The sequence below is a fragment of the Macaca mulatta genome, chromosome 5 (assembly GCF_049350105.2).
Source record: "Macaca mulatta isolate MMU2019108-1 chromosome 5, T2T-MMU8v2.0, whole genome shotgun sequence".
Lineage (NCBI taxonomy): Eukaryota > Metazoa > Chordata > Mammalia > Primates > Cercopithecidae > Macaca > Macaca mulatta.
Window position 1 is genome coordinate 104,200,743 of NC_133410.1, and position 19,538 is coordinate 104,220,280.

General features: G+C 37.8%; 1 protein-coding gene across 9 annotated transcripts in view; it reads left to right on the forward strand.

Annotated features, from left to right (window-relative positions):
• BMPR1B (bone morphogenetic protein receptor type 1B) overlaps nucleotides 1–19,538 on the forward strand; it is a 395,286-nt gene that overhangs the window by 103,688 nt on the left and 272,060 nt on the right. For 6 of the 9 annotated variants that reach the window (XM_078001799.1, XM_078001793.1, XM_078001801.1 and 3 more), the window contains 1 exon segment: nucleotides 7,117–7,186. The exons of 2 other annotated variants lie outside the window; for them this stretch is intronic. The gene's annotated coding sequence lies outside the window, so the exon portion shown is untranslated. 9 annotated transcript variants of the gene reach the window in all.

Genomic DNA, 19,538 nt, shown 5'->3' on the forward strand with positions numbered 1-19,538 from the left:
AGTAGCTGGGACTACAGGCGCCCGCCACCTCGCCCAGCTAGTTTTTTATATTTTTTAGTAGAGACGGGGTTTCACTGTGTTAGCCAGGACGGTCTTGATCTCCTGACCTCGTGATCCGCCTGTCTCGGCCTCCCAAAGTGCTGGGATTACAGGCTTGAGCCACCGTTCCCGTACTGAATGGGCAAAAACTGGAAAAATTCCCTTTGAAAACTGGCGCAAGACAGGGATGCCCTCTCTCACCACTCCTATTCAACATAGTGTTGGAAGTTCTGGCTAGGGCAATCAGGCAAGAGAAAGAAATCAAGGGTATTCAGTTAGGAAAAGAAGAAGTCAAATTGTCCCTCTTTGCAGATGACATGACTGTATATTTAGAAAACCCCATTGTCTCAGCCCAAAATTTCCTTAAGCTGATAAGCAACTTCAGCAAAGTCTCAGGATACAAAATTAATGTGCAAAAATCACAAGCATTCTTATACACCAGTAACAGACAAACAGAGAGCCAAATCATGAATGAACTTCCATTCACAATTGCTTCAAAGATAATAAAATACCTAGGAATCCAACTGACAAGGGATGTAAAGGACCTCTTCAAGGAGAACTACAAACCACTGCTCAGTGAAATAAAAGAGGACACAAACAAATGGAAGAACATACCATGCTCATGGATAGGAAGAATCAATATCGTGAAAATGGCTATACTGCCCAAGGTTATTTATAGATTCAATGCCATCCCCATCAAGCTACCAATGAGTTTCTTCACAGAATTGGAAAGAACTGCTTTAAAGTTGATATGGAACCAAAAAAGAGCCCGCATCTCCAAGACAATCCTAAGTCAAAAGAACAAAGCTGGAGGCATCACACTACCTGACTTCAAACTATACTACAAGGCTACAGTAACCAAAACAGCATGGTACTGGTACCAAAACAGAGATATAGACCAATGGAACAGAACAGAGCCCTCAGAAATAATACCACACATCTACAGCCATCTGATCTTTGACAAACCTGAGAGAAACAAGAAATGGGGAAAGGATTCCCTATTTAATAAATGGTGCTGGGAAAATTGGCTAGCCATAAGTAGAAAGCTGAAACTGGATCCTTTCCTTACTCCTTATACGAAAATTAATTCAAGATGGATTAGAGACTTAAATGTTAGACCTAATACCATAAAAACCCTAGAGGAAAACCTAGGTAGTACCATTCAGGACATAGGCATGGGCAAAGACTTCATGTCTAAAACACCAAAAGCAACGGCAGCAAAAGCCAAAATTGACAAATGGGATCTCATTAAACTAAAAAGCTTCTGCACAGCAAAAGAAACTACCATCAGAGTGAACGGGCAACCTACAGAATGGGAGAAAATTTTTGCAATCTACTCATCTGACAAAGGGCTAATATCCAGAACTTACAAAGAACTCAAAGAAATTTACAAGAAAAAAACAAACAACCCCATCAAAAAGTGGGCAAAGGATATGAACAGACATTTCTCAAAAGAAGACATTCATACAGCCAACAGACACATGAAAAAATGCTCATCATCACTGGCCATCAGAGAAATGCAAATCAAAACCACAATGAGATACCATCTCACACCAGTGAGAATGGCAATCATTAAAAAGTCAGGAAACAACAGGTGCTGGAGAGGATGTGGAGAAATAGGAACACTTTTACCCTGTTGGTGGGATTGTAAAGTAGTTCAACCATTATGGAAAACAGTATGGCGATTCCTCAAGGATCTAGAACTAGATGTACCATATGACCCAGCCATCCCATTACTGGGTATATACCCAAAGGATTATAAATCATGCTGCTATAAAGACACATGCACACGTATGTTCATTGCGGCACTATTCACAATAGCAAAGACTTGGAATCAACCCAAATGTCCATCAGTGACAGACTGGATTAAGAAAATGTGGCACATATACACCATGGAATACTATGCAGCCATCAAAAAGGATGAGTTTGTGTCCTTTGTAGGGACATGGATGCAGCTGGAAACCATCATTCTTAGCAAACTATCACATGAACAGAAAACCAAACACCGCATGTTCTCACTCATAGGTGGGAACTGAACAATGACATCACTTGGACTCGGGAAGGGGGACATCACACACCAGGGCCTATTATGGGGAGGGGGGAGGGGGGAAGGATTGCATTGGGAGTTATACCTGATGTAAATGACGAGTAGTTGGGTGCTGAAGAGTTGATGGGTGCAGCACAGCAACATGGCACAAGTATACATATGTAACAAACCTGCACGTTATGCACATGTACCCTAGAACTTAAAGTATAATAATAATAATAAAAAAAAGACAGACACTTATCTGTAAATGATGATGATTTTTTGGGGGGCGGGGGTAAGAGATACTTGGTTAAATGCTTTGTGTGCGTTATGTTATTTAATTCATGTAGTAAATTGGAGGCAGGCATTATCGCAATTTTACAGATGAGAAAACCAGGGGTTAGAGAAGTTAAGCAGCTTGCTGAAGGTCACACAGCCAGTAAACATAAAGCTAGAATTCATACCCAAGGACTGCCTGACCACAAGACCTGTTTCTTTGCTGCTCTGCATTGTGCTATATGTAAAGTACTGTGTGCTTATTATGAGGATTAAATAAGCTAATGTGTACATCCTTTGTAAAGTAAGATATTAGTCTTGGTATGGTAAAAATATGGACATGTTTGGAACATGGAACTGTTACTAATCTTTTCTGCTATTTTAAGGCTTCATATGCATTTCATAATTTTATATATAAGTATTTTACACCTTCAAGATTGTTAATATTTTGTCAATGTCATGTTTCTTGATTTATGAAGTACTCTTGTTATTCTTTAAAAACCCTTTCTAAGAAGGAAGGAAATCTATATCCCCCCCCTCACATATTCCATGAATTTTTGTTTTGAAAAGAAAAAACTTAATTTTACATCAGAATCTTTAGAATTTTTTGGACTCCAGAATTTAATAATTAGTTATATTGTTCACTTACAATTTCATACTAGAGAATAAGATCTTCAGTATTCCATTATTTTAAAAGATAATACAAGGTAAACACATATAGAAAAGGTTTGATTGCTCCAGTAAGGATACTAAATAGTCAAACAATTTTCAGCAACTTAGTTTACTACCTATATATACAAGCTACTTTGAGTGTTGATGCATTACTGAAATACTTTAAGGCCTTCCTTAGTTTGTATGCATTGCTGAAATACCCCGAGGTTTGATTCTAGAATGCTTGAAAAATTTTAAGTTGCAAAAGGAAAACAAATGAATGCTTACTCATGTTGTAACACTTTTCTGTAATTTACCTCAATTTCTAAGGTTGTACCTTTTATTCAGGTTAGGAATAGGTTTTAAGTACTCTTGATTCCAAGTAATTTGTTTAATTGTCTTAATGCTATCTTTATAATCATTTTAAGCTGTGGCGCTTTTGTGAGTGAGTGCCTAGGAGCTAGAAAATTGACATCCAGGCAGTGAGGTCTGCTTTTTCTTACCGGCCCCCTGGCATTCTCTGTGACCTCACAAGGCACTTTTAAAATCTTTTAGCTTCTCTAGCTCTGAAGGCAAAGCCCTAGAATATGGCTTGGAAATTCAGAAAAAAATGATAATTTAAATAAAGATAAATGTAAATATTTGTAGACAAAGCTTTCAAGTCCAAACTGGTTTTAAATACCCTCTAAACATATAAAAATATTTTTCAAAATCATTTTATAAATCCAGAAGCAATAGAGTATAAAAGCCCCTATCAATAGCACATGTTTAGTGATGATTACAAGTATTTGTTTGAAATATAAATTTTGATATTCTAACTTTTGATTAAAGTAGAAGTATGAATTTTTAAACCTTCTCAGATGAGAAATTAGAAATTTTGTCTTCATCTTTTATAAGAATTGATGAATCTGCTGGCTTTTTATGATATTTAACATTTTTATTATCAAAGAAGAATGCCGGATGCCAGTGGAGCGTGCCTGTAGTCCCAGCTACTTGGGAGGGTAAGGTGGGAGGATCGCTTGAGCCTGTGCCATTTTGCCATAAGCCAGACTTCCTGGGTCAGCATTGAGCAAAATTTCTAACAGGTTTCTGACTACTTCCTCTTACTTCTGGTTCATATGGTCAGAACTTGTTCTGTCACTTGGGATACTCTCCCTTAGGTACTGACCACCTTACTAAACAACCCTCAATCTGCCTTTCTATTTTTATCTGAGTTACCCATTAGGTGGTGGTTTACATGAATTTTTGCTTTTTTCCTTCATCGTTTGGAGATGACTTTTTGCGGATTGAATCTTGTACCAGGATTTTCCATCTCTGTTTCTGCTTGGATAAATCTTATCCATACTTCACGGCTATGAATTTTTTTTTTTTTTTTTTTTTTGAGACGGAGTTTTGCTCTGTCTCCAGGCTGGAGTGCAGTGGCGCGATCTTGGCTCACTGCAACTTCTGCCTCCTGAGTTCAAGCGATTCCCCAGCCTCAGCCTCCCAAGTAGCTGAGACTACAGGCGTGCACCACCATGCCCAGCTCATATTTTGTATTTCTTTAGTAGAGATGGGGTTTCACCATGTTGGCCAAGATGGTCTCGATCTCCTGACCTCGTGATCCGCCCACCTTGGCCTCCCAAAGTGCTGGGATTACAGGCATGAGCTGCCGTGCCCGGTCCGACCATGAATTCTTTCTTCTATCTTCCTGTGTGTTACATGTCTTAATTGCGTTTAAAAAAATTAATGTAAAAAACATGTAACATAAAATTTACTGTCTTAACCATTTTTAAGTGCAGTTCAGCTGTGTTAAGTATATTCACATTATTGTGCAACAGATTTCCAGAACTTTTTCATCTTGCAGACCTGAAACTCTAGATTAAGCCACAAGCCCCATTTTCTTTTCTTCAAGTCCCTGGTAGCCACCATTCTACCTTCTCTCTGTTTGTATGAGTTTGAGTACTTTAGATACCTCATGTAAGTGGAATCATAGAGTGTTTGTCTTGTAGTGACTGGCTTATTATACTTAGCATGATATCTTCAAGTTTCATCCTGTCACTTGTAGCATGTCACAGGATTTCCTTCTTAAGGTGAAATATTTTATGTATATATGTGTGTATGTGTGTGTGTATATATGTGTGTGTATGTATATATATACACACATACCACATTTTGTTTTATCCATCCATCTTTCAGTGGACATTTGGGTTGTTTTCAGCTTTTGACTGTTGTGAATAATACTGCAATGAACATGGGTGTGCAAATACCTCTTTGAGATCCTGCTTTCAATTCTTTTGATTTATATACCCAACAGTGGAATTGCTGGATCATATAGTAATTCTATTTTTAGAATGAAAAGTGTTGCTGTAGTCTTATTTTTGACCTTAAAAATTTGACTACCAGCCGGGCGCGGTGGCTCACGCCTGTAATCCCAGCACTTTGGGAGGCCGAGGCGGGCGGATCACAAGGTCAGGAGATCAAGACCACGGTGAAACCGGGTCTCTACTAAAAATACAAAAAATCAGCCGGGCGCGGCGGGTGCTTGTAGTCCCAGCTACTCGGGAGGCTGAGGCAGGAGAATGGCGGGAACCCGGGAGGCGGAGCTTGCAGTGAGCCGAGATGGCGCCACTGCCCTCCAGCCAGGGGGACAGAGCGAGACTCGGTGTCAAAAAAAAAAAAAAAAATTGACTACCACAGCCATACTGCTTTCAGTCTTCTCCTTTAAGTTTGTGTCTCTTTTGTTTATGTTTTGGAAAATATGGAAATGATGGAGCATATGTAAATATAGAAAAATATGTTTTATATCTAATTAAAATCTAATTGTGATTTTATACATTTTAGTAGAAGAGGGTGTTGCTGATGTGAATACCAACAAAAGGCTATAGAAATCCGATTATCTTTTGGTTTCTATTTTTTAGTAAGTAAACTTGATTAGAAAAATGTTATAGATCAAATTCTAGTTTATGTATTTTCTCTTAAAATCTGTGGCTATTGGCGGGGTGCAGTGGCTCACGCCTGTCTGTAATCCCAGCATTTTGAGAGGCCAAGGCAGGTGGATCACTTGAGGTCAGGAGTTCAAACCAGCCTGACCAATGTGGTGAAACCCCATCTCTACTAAAAATATAAAAAATTAGCCGGGCGTGGCAGCAGGCATCTGTAGTTCCAGCTACTCTGGAGGCTGAGGCAGGAGAATGGTGTGAACACGGGAGGCGGAGCTTGCAGTGAGCCGAGATCGCGCCACTGCAGTCCAGTCTGGGAGACAGAGCAAGACACTATTAAAAAAAAAAAAAAAAAAAAAAAAAAAAAAACTGTGGCTAGCATTTAAGTATCAAAATCCTTGCACTAAGTAACATCCCAAAATTGTAAGTCTAGTAAGACTTAGTATTTGCTGCTTTTTGGAAAGATACCAGAGAAACATCATATGGTATCTGTAATTCTATTATATGGAATATTACATTTTCTCTTATTCATAAGCTAGGAGCTCAAACATTAGAACTTTGTTAAAAGTTTGTAAAAAGTTAGAACTTTGTTAAAAATTACACCAAAAGTTGGAACTTTGAGGTGTTCTTGATCTCTACTATAGTGCTATAATGAAAACCTGTAATACCATTTCAACAATTTGAACTGGTTCATAACAATCATGGAGAGATGTGCTTTATTTTTGGTATATCTTTTCTATTGATAATAACAAATGGGGCTGGGTGCAGTGGCTCACGCCTGTAATCCCAGCACTTTGGGAGGCCAAGGCAGGCGGATCATGAGGTCAGGAGATCGAGATCATCCTGGCTAACACGGTGAAACCCCATCTCTACTAAAAATACAAAAATTAGCCAGGCGTGGTGGCGGACACCTGTAGTTACAGCCACTTGGGAGGCTGAGGCAGGAGAATGGTGTGAACCCAAGAGGTGGAGCTTTCAGTGAGCCAAGATCAAGCCACTGTACTCTCCAGCATGGGCAACAGAGCGAGGCTCAGTCTCAAAAAAAAAAAAAAAAAAAAAAGTGGAAGAACTGTACTTGCCCGCCCCACCCCCTGCCCACAATTTCTTTATGTATTACCATGATTCTGCATTTGAACTGGTAAATAATAATAAACCTTTCTCAAGCCACAAATAGCAATTCAGTTTTTGTGTCTTTGTTGACAGGGTGGAGTTCAGCCTACTCTTTCTTAGATGTGAAAGGAAAGGAAGGTCGTTTCATGCCTTGTTGATAAAGGTAAGGTCATAGTAATTATTAAAGAGTTTGAGATGTTTGGTGGGTATCTACTGCTTTCTGACATTCTGACTTTGTGGTATGCTGAAGTTAACAGAAAGATAATACATTTTATAAGATGAATGGAATCTACACTTGTTCCTTTAGTTATCAGTAAAAACACATAAGATAAAGAAACTGGTGTAAATCAACATGACAAAGTGGATGTGGATTTGTTCTATAATGAGAAAGTAACTTGTGCTTTTCATTTGAAATGTTGGCCTACACACTTAGTCTGTTCCTCAAACATTTACATGGTTGGTAATAACCTTTTATCAACCATTGCTGATATCATCATGATAACATGTTTTAGGTTAATACAAACTAGATTACAAAATTATGCATTTTAAAGCAAATCTATCCGTTACACTTTTCATGCTGATAGTTCTAGTTGGTGTCACTGATTTTAGAGGGCGAATGTGAAACAGGTGGTGTGGACTTCAGAGGCCCCACCTCTGACCCATGTATATTAGTGAATGTTAACTTGGAGACTCTTTTCTAAGCATTTGCTCCTATTGTAGCTATTTTTATAGTGTGCTAAAATGTTCAAATGCTATTACGACTGCTTTAAATGAATTCAATTTGTTTTTCACAAGTCTATGAAAACTGTTCTGTTAATATTCCCATTTTATAGATGTTAAAACTGAAGCATTGGAAAATTAAGAAAATTACCCAGGATTATGTAGATAGTAAATGGTAGAGTTGGAATTACATTGAGACCTCCTGATCTTTACTTCAGTGCTATACTGAAAACCTGTAATACTATTTGAACAATTTGAACTGGCTCATAATAATGATGGGAAGATGTACTTTACTTTTGATGTATCTTTTCTAATAACACATGAACAAATGCAGGATGAATACATGTTACACTTCTTGATGGGTTTGACTTTACGCCAGTGAACTCTATCAGAAATTTTTTATACTTGAAATCCTTATAAATCTACTCAGTAAAGTTTTCAGAAAGTTCCTTTTGCATATTTATAAAATGTTTCATTGCTTGCTTAAAAATGCCCATATTAAAAGATGGTAGCATAATTTTAATTAAGAAAGCAGAAATAATGTACTTTACAAGGATTAGTATTACTCCTTTGGGGGCTATAAGTACAATGTATATTTTTTCCCCTGGCTAGGTGTTATGAGGTTAAATTTTCAGCACATTAAGTTTCAGTTGGACCACATATTATGCCACTGTGCTTAAAAACTCACAATGATTCAAGTATTAGAATCATAGAATTTTCTTCATGGAGAGAGATGGTTGGGGAGTAAGCCAGAAATAATAGGTCTTGATTTGGGTTGCTGTCTCTTTCCAAAGGTTAGTATTTGAGGTGTGGGGCAGGGCATCAGGAACCTCCCATGGTACCAGGGTGAGGGGTTTGGAAAAGGTTTTGTTCATTTTTGAGTCATGCTTCCAGTTGTCGATGGGATCAGAAATTAACCCCAGAGGAAAGGGGCCTTTTACCAGGAGTTGGGATGGGGTTAGAGAACCAGTCAGATGGATTGGCCTCAGGGTTGGCATTTCCTGTTAGTGAACTGAAGTAAGTCAGAAAGCAGAGAAAACCACTGCCTATGCACTAGGCTCTGCAAAGAGAGAGCGAGTGGGTGCCTATAGCCACCTTTCTCTAGAAATAAATTTTAGGATTAATTTAGATTAATCTAGTTCCTACATTCCCTACTCCTAGTATGAATTATAATGTCTATTTTTTGAAGATTTGCCAGAAGAGTGGGAATGGCTCAGCAGGTAAATTAAGGTTTTAAACTATAAGAAAGTGAGGCCAAGGAAAGTAGTAACTGAAATGCAAACATATTTTTCCAGAGATATCAACTATCAAATACATTGAGATACATTTTATATATGTCTAGAAGTATAATATTTATTAATAATAGAGTAATTAAAACAATATTTTTATTAGTGAAAATAATCTATGCTTATTAGACAGATTTGGTAGCAAAAGGTAAATTACACCAGTTCAGTATCAGCACTTTTATATTTCCTGTGTTTGTGTGCATGTGTGTGTGTATATGCATTTAAATTGGAATTGTATTGCCTGTATTGATGAATGGTCTTCTAAAAAACAATTTTAATGGCTCTACCATCTTGTATCATCTTATGTTTTATTATTTCAGGTTTTATTTCTAGGATATATTCCTGACAGTGGAATAACTAGATCAAGGGATGAGAACATTTTTAAAGGCTCTTTAAGCATATTGCAAAATTGCTTTCAGGAATGCTGTATGACTAATATTTGTTTCAGGAGCATAGGGGGGACTGGTTTCCATTGTTTTAATGTGCTGTTTTTTTATTCCTTCTAAGATTTGTTAAAAACCAAAATTGCAACAAATTTAGTTTAAATATATTAGGTTTTTATTAGCAATTCATGAATCGGTAACATTTCATCTAAACATTTAGAAAAGGTGCTCCCATGAGCTGAGCAGAGGACATTATTTTTATAGGCCAGAAAGGGCTGAAGAAAGCAGAAACAGGAGATGAAAAGTGAATTGGTCATTTCAAAGTAACTTTCCTTATAGAATTAAAACAGAGAGGACTTTCTTGTTACACTGGCCCAGGTAAACTAGGCTCCTCCTCATTGGCTGCTGTGCGTCTCCTGTTTTATTTTTTTCTGAAAACAGGCCCATTTCAAAGTTCAGTTTGATTGTGTGACTCCTAGCCACATAATGACTGCATTCTGAGTGACTCTATTTTGGTCTTGTCTGGTATATTGGGCCTAGTGCAGAAGCTCAGTCCAAACCAGTGGCCTCCCATACATTTCAGAACAGGTTCTGCGTTTTTTGTGTTTTGTTTTTTTTAAACTTCATGCTTTTGCAAATTTGTCTATTACAGTTTTAGTTTATTACTAATTTGTTTAAAAAAATTTTTTTTTAAATTATACTTTAAGTTCTAGGGTATATGTGCACAACGTGCAGGTTTGTTACATATGTATACATGTGCCATGTTGGTGTGCTGCACCCATTAACTCATCATTTACATTAGGTGTATCTCCTAATGCTATCCGTCCCGCATCTCCCCACCCCATGACAGGCCCCAGTGTGTGATATTCCCCATCCTACGTCCAAGTGTTCTCATTGTTAAATTCCCACCTATGAGTGAGAACATGCGGTGTTTGGTTTTCTGTTCTTGCGATAGTTTGCTGAGAATGATGGTTTCCAGCTTCATCCATGCCCCTACAAAGGACATGAACTCATCCTTTTTTATGGCTGCATAGTATTCCATGCTGTGTATGTGCCACATTTTCTTAATCCAGTCTGTCTTTGATGGACATTTGGGTTGGTTCCAAGTCTTTGCTATTGTGAATAGTGCCGCAATAAACATACGTGTGCATGTGTCTTTATAGCAGCATGACTTATAATCCTTTGGGTATATCCCCAGTAATGGGATGGCTGGGTCAAATGGAATTTGTAGTTCTAGATCCTTAAGGAATCGCCACACTGTTTTCCACAGTGGTTAAACTAGTTTACAGTCCCATCAACAGTGTAAAAGTGTTCCTATTTTTCCGCATCCTCTCCAGCACCTGTTGTTTCCTGACTTTTTAATGATTGCCATTCTAACTGGTGTGAGATGGTATCTCATTGTGATTTTGATTTGCATTTCTCTGATGGCCAGTGATGGTGAGCATTTTTTCATGTGTCTGTTGGCTGCATAAATGTCTTCTTTTGAGAAATGTCTGTTCATATCCTTTGCCCACTTTTTGTATGAGTTCCTTATGTAATTAAGATGATCAACTCTTTGACTGTTATTTATATGAGATATTTCTACCATTTGTCCTCTATTTTAATGAATTTATTGAAGTATAGCAGTTTCACATTGTATATTCAGGTTTAATAGATTTTTTCGTACAATTTCTTCTCATTTCCAGATTTTGAAAACCAAAAATGACAATTTAAATAGCAAAAATAGATGAATTATGTGTTATGTTTCTGGATCTATTTTGTTATTCACTCTTCCTAACAATCTTAGGTAGTGATTGTAAATGAGGAAACTAAGGCAAGGCAAGATTAAGTAACCTTTGAAAGATAATCCAGCAAGTAAATGGTAGAGCTAGTATTTGAACTGGTCATATGGTTGTAAATCCTGTGCTCTTTACCAGTACCTCATACTTCCTGGTAGAATAGAACAGAACAAGGGACTTTTAAAATGTTTAAGGTATTAATGAAAATTGTCAAGGAAAACATTTGGATTTATTTGAGTGTTTAAATTTGATTCTTTGGGAGGTTAAGGCAGGAGGATTGCTAGAGCCCACAAGTTTGAAACCAGCCTGGGCAACATGGCTAGACCTGGTCTCTATAAAAAAAATTTTAAAAAATTAGCCAGATATGCTGGGATGTGCTTGTTGTCCCAGCTACTCCAGGAGGCTGAGGCAGGAGGATCACTTGAGCTCAGAGGTCGAGGCTATGGTGAACCATGTTGGCACCACTGTACTCCAGCTTGGGTGACAGAGCGAGACCCCGTCTAAAAAATAAATAAAAATAAAAATAAGTACATTTGATTCTTATTTTTCTAGTATCCAGTGAATTTGCTTTTTCTGTTGTTTGGTCCAGGAGATCTTTAAATTTTTTCCCCATTATTATAGAATTAGATGTAGAAAAATATTTTGTTTACTAACTATATCTCATGATATATTTGTATTATTAAATTGGTGTGCATATGGGCAAGACTGTACTATACAGTGAAAAATCATTTTTTAATACAAAGTTTGATACTTAAAAAAAAAACTCTGTACATTGAAACTACTGTGGTTATACCAACCATATGGATTGTTTGGAATTCCTAGACTGAATTTGAATATAATTAGTTATAGACTTGTTATTTGTGGTATTCATCCAGTATCTAAGAGAAGTGATTATCATAAAATATTTTTATGGGATATCTTATATAAAATGACAAAATAATACAAATTATTATTTTATTCATAATTTTTGACTTTTTAAAAAACATGCAACGTGCTGTTAAGTATATATGTGTGTTTCTCATTTACTAAAAAATAGAATTTTCCTATCAGGTTGGCCCTATAGCTGAAGCATTATGTATCTTTGATTGGTTCTCATTCAAGAATTGGCAGTTTAAGAGTACTGTACTTCTAACTTGTCTCCATAAATTCAAGGCAGAACAGCAAATATGCCCTAAAAACAATGCATTAAAATGATATATTTTTATTTTTACTTTTTAATTTTACTTATTTTGAGACAAGGTCTCTCTTTGATGCCTAGGCTGGAGTACGATGGCACGATCATAGCTCACTGCACCCTCAACCTCCTGGGCAGCAATCCTCCCACCTCAGCCTCCTGAGTGGCAGGACTACAAGCCCACACCACCACCTCTGGGTAATTTTGTTTTGTTTTTCTGTAGAGATGGGATCGCACGGTGTTGCCCAGGCTGGTCTCGAACTTCTCAGCTCAAGCAGTCCTCCTGCCTTGGCCACCTGTAGTGCTGGGATTACAGGCATGAATCACTGCTCCTGACCATTAAAATGATTTTTTTTTTTTTTTTTTTTTGAGACAGAGTTTCACTTTGTCACCCAGGCTGGAGTGCGGTGGTCCGATCTTGGCTCACTGTAACTTTTGCCTCCCAGGTTCAAGCAATTCTCATGCCTCAGCCTCCCAAGTAGCTGAGATTACAGGCATGCCACCACGCTCGGCTAATTTTTATATTTTTAGTAGAGGCGGGGTTTCACCATTTTAGCCAGGCTGGTCTTGAACTTCTGATCTCAAGTGATTGGCCCTCCTTGGCCTCCCAAAGTGCTGAGATTATAGGCCTGAGCCACTGGGTCCAGCCCTAAAATATTTTAATTAGCTTTTAAAGTCAGAAAATTCTTGTGTGTGGAAAAGATGCAACATCATAATTCTTAAATTTTGCCTTGCATAATATTGCCATTTTTTATTGTGGCCAAATGTGTGTACCATAAAATGGACAATTTTAGCCATTTTCAAGTGTGTAGTTCTGTGGCATTCAGTATGTTTACATTCTTGTACCATTACCATCATCTATCTCCAGAATATTTTCATCTTCTGCAACTGAAACTATACCTTCTAACTCCGTTTTCCAGTCCTGTCAGTCCCTGGAAACCCCCATTCTGCTTACTGTCTCTGTGAATTTGGCTGTAACATTACTATTGTTAAAGGATATAGGGTCTCTCCCCCACAAACACATGCTTTCTTGTTTTGGTTTGGATGTTTCCTCATGAATAGATTCAGGTCATGCGTTTGGCAAGTTACTGCATAGGTTATCTTCTGCACAAGAATTTGGCAATGAGAGGAGCTGGGTTCAAGTTATAGGCTGGGTCAAGTGTAATATTTCAACTTTTTTTTTTTTGAGATAGAGGTGTACTCTGTCACCCAGACTGGATTGTAGTGGTGTGATCTCAGTTCACTGCAACCTCTGCCTCCCAGGTTCAAGCGATTCTTCTGCCTCAGCCTCCTGAGTAGGTGGGAGTACAGGTGTGCACCACCACACCTAACTAATTTTTGTATTTTTAGTAGAGATGGGGTTTCACCATATTGGCCAGGCTGGTCTCGAACTCCTGACCTTGGTGATTCTCCCATCTTGGTCTCTCAAAGTGCTGGGATTACAGGCATGAGTCACTGCACCTGGCCTAATATTTCAACGTTTCTAGGCCTTTTTTATTCAGCCATAAAATAAGGCTGTTGGTCTCACCTCATCTGATGGCTAAGGTGCTTTTTAGCTCTAAAAATAATCTTTGTTAAATAGGCTGAGATATCCTATAGTGGTTTATAAGTGAAAGGAAAGACTTGGGGATAAGACAGTGTCTCAACCCTGGCTATGCAGCTGACTAAATTAGTGAGACTTTGGAAAATATCCGATTCTTATCTCTAAAAGATTGTGATTCTGGATTTCAAACTCAAGAAAGCGTGGAAAGCTGTGTAGGGAATCTAATGGACAGCCAGTTTGGAAATACTGGCCTGAAAAAGGTTCCTGTGCCACTGTCCCCCTCACTTTTTTTTTTTTTTTCTTCCCATGGAAGGATTGAGGAGGATGACATCTTTCCATAGATTTTTTTTATTAAAAAAAAGTATTTCCCCTTCCATAGAGGAATATTTTCTTCATAGCATGCAGAGGGAACATGATAGTCTTTTGTGTAGTTTTCTATTCTAGGATGCAAGAACAATTCTTTCACTAAATTTATTCTATGTTTTCATATGGGAACAAGTATAGCTTTGCCTTCTCTTGGAAACAAGAAACTTACTCTCTTCATCAAAGTTTAGCTTGAGAGTGGGGAACAGGAGTAGAAATAACATAAATATTTAGCTGAGAATTGTGATTTTGCCTTTCACTTCTGGTGGTGGTGGTTGGTACAGCTGCCTTTTACTGTGCTAAGCACTCAGCATACGTTGTTTCATCTTATCTTGCCAATAACTCTTTAAAGCAGAGGAAATTTTTATAATCCTCTTTTTGCAGATGAAGAAAATCAGAATCAGAGACTTTAGTTACCTGATAGAGGTTAACCCAGCTAGAATTGGTAGGGTGGAGATTTGAATTTAGGTCAGTCTGACTTACAGTACTTTTGAAAGATAGAGTGTTTGTGATTTTCATAGGAAGGGTCTTCAGATCTCCTTCTGGACCATGGGATAGAAGTAGAATAAATTGGTTTTTATAAAGTTTGTTTATCAGTTATCATGATTTCAAATTTAAGAATTCATAGTTTACAACATTATCATTGCTCTGATTTGGTTGGCAGTGCAAACTGAATCACCTTCAGAATGCCTGCAGGTAGGATCAGAACTAGTCGCAGGCTGAATTATCAAAAAGAGTGGCCTTTTCTTGTGTGTGTGTGTGTGTGTGTGTGTGTGTGTGTCCTTCCCTGAATTCCCTTGTGTTTTTAGGCTGCACCCAATTCTCAGTGCAAGGTTCTTTCTACTCATCTGCCTTTCCAGGCATCATCCCAGAGAGCCTTGAAAATAGACTTTGAAAAGTAACTGAGCTCACCTTCCTTCTTCCACTGATGAAAGAACTGTATCAGCTGGATTCTAGTCCAGAGCTGTTTGTTTTATAAAGTGATGTGCATCTGAGAGAGAGAGTGTCTGTGAACTCTCTGAAACTACTTGCTAAATTTCTGTGTGTATACATTTTCTGGCCCATAACTTTATCAGAGTCTTAAAGGAGTCTCTGTTCAAACAAGACAAAACAGAGTTTTTGCATCCTATCATGTTAACATTATAAATGGCCTTATCTTATATTATCTCTCTACTACTAATCAGAAATTACTGTGATAGCTTATTCTCCAAGGATCTCATATTTATTACTCATCCACATGCTCATTTCTTTGTTGTTTATACCCTTTCTCTATTTTACAAAATATTTGAGATTGTTCATGTAAAATAATCAAGCAGCTCATTAATAACTTGTTTTTTATCCAAAGAGAATATATTTTATAATTTAGTATATGTATTAAGGAATATATTATATATGTATTAAGGAATATATTCTGTAATGTGCTAATAATTATTTAGTGTGCTAATAATTTATTAATGTGCTAATAATTATTTAATCCCTTTGAAGTATTAAAGATATGTCAATAAATTGGATCAATTTGCAATTAAGCTATTGTTGGACTAAGGGTAAAGCAAATGGTTTTCAATCATCCTTTGAGGAACATGTGATTTTTTTGAGTCATGTCTCTGTTCTTCATTAAGCTCAAAGTTTCATGAGTAGATGGACTATCGATTCCCTTGAACCTACCAGAGTATTTGGCACTTAGTAATTGTGTTGAATACCCATTTAACAGTATACTCAGTTCCACCCCTAACTAGCCCTCAAATTTTGTCAACTCTTGTGCTTTATTTATTTTTTTTTTGAGATGGAGTCTTGCTCTGTTGCCCAGGCTGGAGTGCAGTAGTGCGATCTCGGCTCACTGCAAGCTCCGGCCCCTGGGTTCACGCCATTCTCCTGCCTCAGCCTCCTGAGTAGATGGGACTACAAGTGCCTGCCCCCACGCTCAGCTAATTTTTTTTTTTGTATTTTTAGTAGAGATGGGGTTTCACCACGTTAACCAGGATGGTCTCGATCTCCTGACCTCGTGAGCCACCCGTCTTGGCCTCCCAAAGTGCTGGGATTACAGGTGTGAGCCACCATGCCTGGCCCACTCTTGTGCATTTTCACTGTCAATACCTTGATCCTAGGGCACTATCATCTTTTGGTTTAAACTGTTGTATAACTTACAACCTGCTAAAAGAATATTTTTCTGACTCTAATCTGCTTCATGCCAATCTAATAATGTTCCCCCTTGAAGTCCGGGTGGTCTTCCAAGATTTCAAAAGTAATGATCTAACTTCCTCAGTTGAAAGCCTTTAATAGATTTTCAGTGCCCTTTGGAGAAAACGTCTTAACTAACTGTCTACTATTCCAGTTTCATATAAAAAAACTGACGTTGGCTGGGCACAGCGGCTCATGCCTGTAATCCCAGCACTTTGGGAGGCCGTGGTGGGTGGATCACTTGAGGTAAGGAGTTTGAGACCAGCCTTGCCAATATGGTGAAATCCCATCTGTCCTTAAAAATACAAAAATTAGCCAGGTGTGGTTGCAGGCTCCTGTGATCCCAGCTGCTCGGGAGGCTGAGGTAGGAGAATCACTTGAACCCAGGAGGCTGAGGTTCCAGTGAACCAAGATGGCGCCATTGCACTCCAGCCTGGGAGAGAGTGAGACTCTGTCTCAAACAAACAAACAAACAAACAAAAAAACTGACCTCAAGTCAGTTAAATGGAGGATACCTTCAAATTGGGTAAGAGTTTTGACCACCCTAGGGAGGTTCTAGAGTTTCTCATAACCTTATATAGGTTTTAATAAAATTTTCAGACATGACTAAGATGGCATCTTATGAAATATCAACTGCAAACATACATTTTATGCTTACAGATTATGGCTGAGTAAATGCAACAGTGCCCCCAAGCTCCATGTATCTAACACTCTTTGCAGTAAGACTTTGTAGTTGTTCCTATTAAGAAGTGAAATCTGTTTTCCCAGCTCTTGAATGTGGGTGGCCTTGGGATTTGCTTTAGCCAATAGAGTACAGTAGAAGTAATGGTGTGCCAATTCCCAGCCTGGGCCTTAAGAGCTCTTGCTTGCTTCTGTTCCCTTTGGAACTCTGCCACTGCTGTGAGCACAGGAACAGGCTCACTTGGTGGAAGGGGAGCAGCTAAGTGGAGCAAAGCCAAGTCCTTCTACTTGAGTCTGGCCCTCTCAGACCAGTCATCAGCCAGCTGACCAAAAATATGTAAGACAGAACAGCCAAGATCAGCAGAGCCACCTACCCAACCTGTACCTGACCACACATGCTTGAGGGAACCCAGCTGAGACCCGAAGGTCCTCCCATCTTGACCCATAGATTCATGAGCAGTTAATGTTTGGAGCCACTCCATTTTAGGGTAGCTTATTTTTGCAGCAGAAGTAAACAGATAAACAGATATTAGTGCCTTTTCCATTTAGTCCATGAGAAGATGACTAAGTCAAAAGGAGCGAGTTGAAAATGTTGCTGCTTTATTTAGCACATCATTATTTTGCGGTTTAGAAAGATTTGACAGATGAATTTGCCTGTTTCTAAGAATTTGCATAGAATGGTAGAGTTTGGACATTTTTCTATTCTGATTTGTTTTAAAAACCATAATAAAATAATACAAAATATCTTGTTTTCTAACTGCAGCCATTGGTGCTAACATATTTATCACCAGGGAAGAAATTTTATTTTTCAAACTTCAGGGAAGAAAAGACATCTTGCCAAAATGCCTGACCACTTTGTGGTTTTTGAAGGAAATGTTAAGTTTATATAGAAGAAGAACATGACTTCCATTTCTGGCATTATGGCAGAACAAATATTTTGAAAAAAATCATCTAGGATTTAAAAATATGTGTAATCTAAAGAGCTCAATCTAATTATTTGACATAATTGTAAAATATATTGCTGACCTGGAAAGATACTAACCTAAATCTTCAGAAGGAAGAAATAAGAAAACGTAAATCCAGAAAAATACTGGATCTGACCGAGCCCTGGTCACAGAATCCTGGAAATGTGGCATTCACAGTGAAAGGATGTACTTGGAACAAAACTTTCCTTTCAGAAGGAAGCTTGGTAAATGTGGAAAAACTGAAGAACACAAAGTAAGATGATAGGAATAAATTCAAGTATATCTTTAATTACAATAAATGTAAAGGCACTGCACTTTTTAGTTCCAAGACAAAGATTGTCACACTACATTTCCAAAAATCCAGGTATATGCTGTTTGTAAGTGCTATGCCTAAGTTATAAATTTAAAAATGGTTAAAAATAACAAGTGAAAAGTAATGTATCAGCCAAGTAATAATCAAAAGTAAGCTTAGATAGATATAGTAAGAAATAACACTTTAAGAATGAAAAGCATTACTACAGATAAAAAAGATTACAACAATTTGATAAAAGGTTAAAATATTCTGAAAGATACAATTTCTAATTTATATCTGAAGTCTGGTTTAAATTTTTTTATAAAGCTAGGATTAACTGAATTATAAGGAGAAGGTAACAAATTTTCAGTAGGAGATCTGAACTCAGTGTTCTCTGTTACTGATTGACCAAGCAGGTCCTAAATCTATAAGCATATTGGAAAGTTGAGCTATACAAATGCTGTACTTGATACAATGGTTTTATGTTGTATATTATGCTACAAAATTGTTGAATACACATCCTTTTAAAAGTCATGGGACATGTTTTATAAAATGATCACCTACCTTCCAGATAACTGAAGACAGAGTAGAGTTGGTAGTACAGTAACCTCTTCAAATCTCCTCCCCAGTGGATGTGAAATTAATTTACCACTAATAAATTTCTATGCAAAAATATACACTCAACATCACTTGAAGACAGAGAATGCCATGACTGCAAAATAACTGTAAGTTCTACAGTCCTCCGTACTCCTGCCCCTTCCCTGTCGTGCTGCAGTGCTTTGTAGTATACACACACAGACTGGGAATCACTTGGGGAGGAAGAAGAGGGACACTGGCAAGGGAGCTTAAGGAACAGTTGGAGAGACCGCTGTATAGGTCAGATATACTTCAAATCTGGAAATACTGAAAAACTGGGAAGATGGGATGAAGATTGTGGGAAAAGGTTTCAAAGTATGAACTATTTAAAGGGTCAAATTAACAATTTTATGGGACAGTCCTCCAATTGCATTACTTTTCAGGGAGGGGGAAAAAAGGTAAAAAGGAATGAAGAGCGATTCTTTGGCAACGGGTGGGAAAGGAGAAAAGAAGGAAAAGGGTTAAATTAGGGTTCTGTAAAACAAAGGAGAACCACAGACTTGGAGGACTCATAAC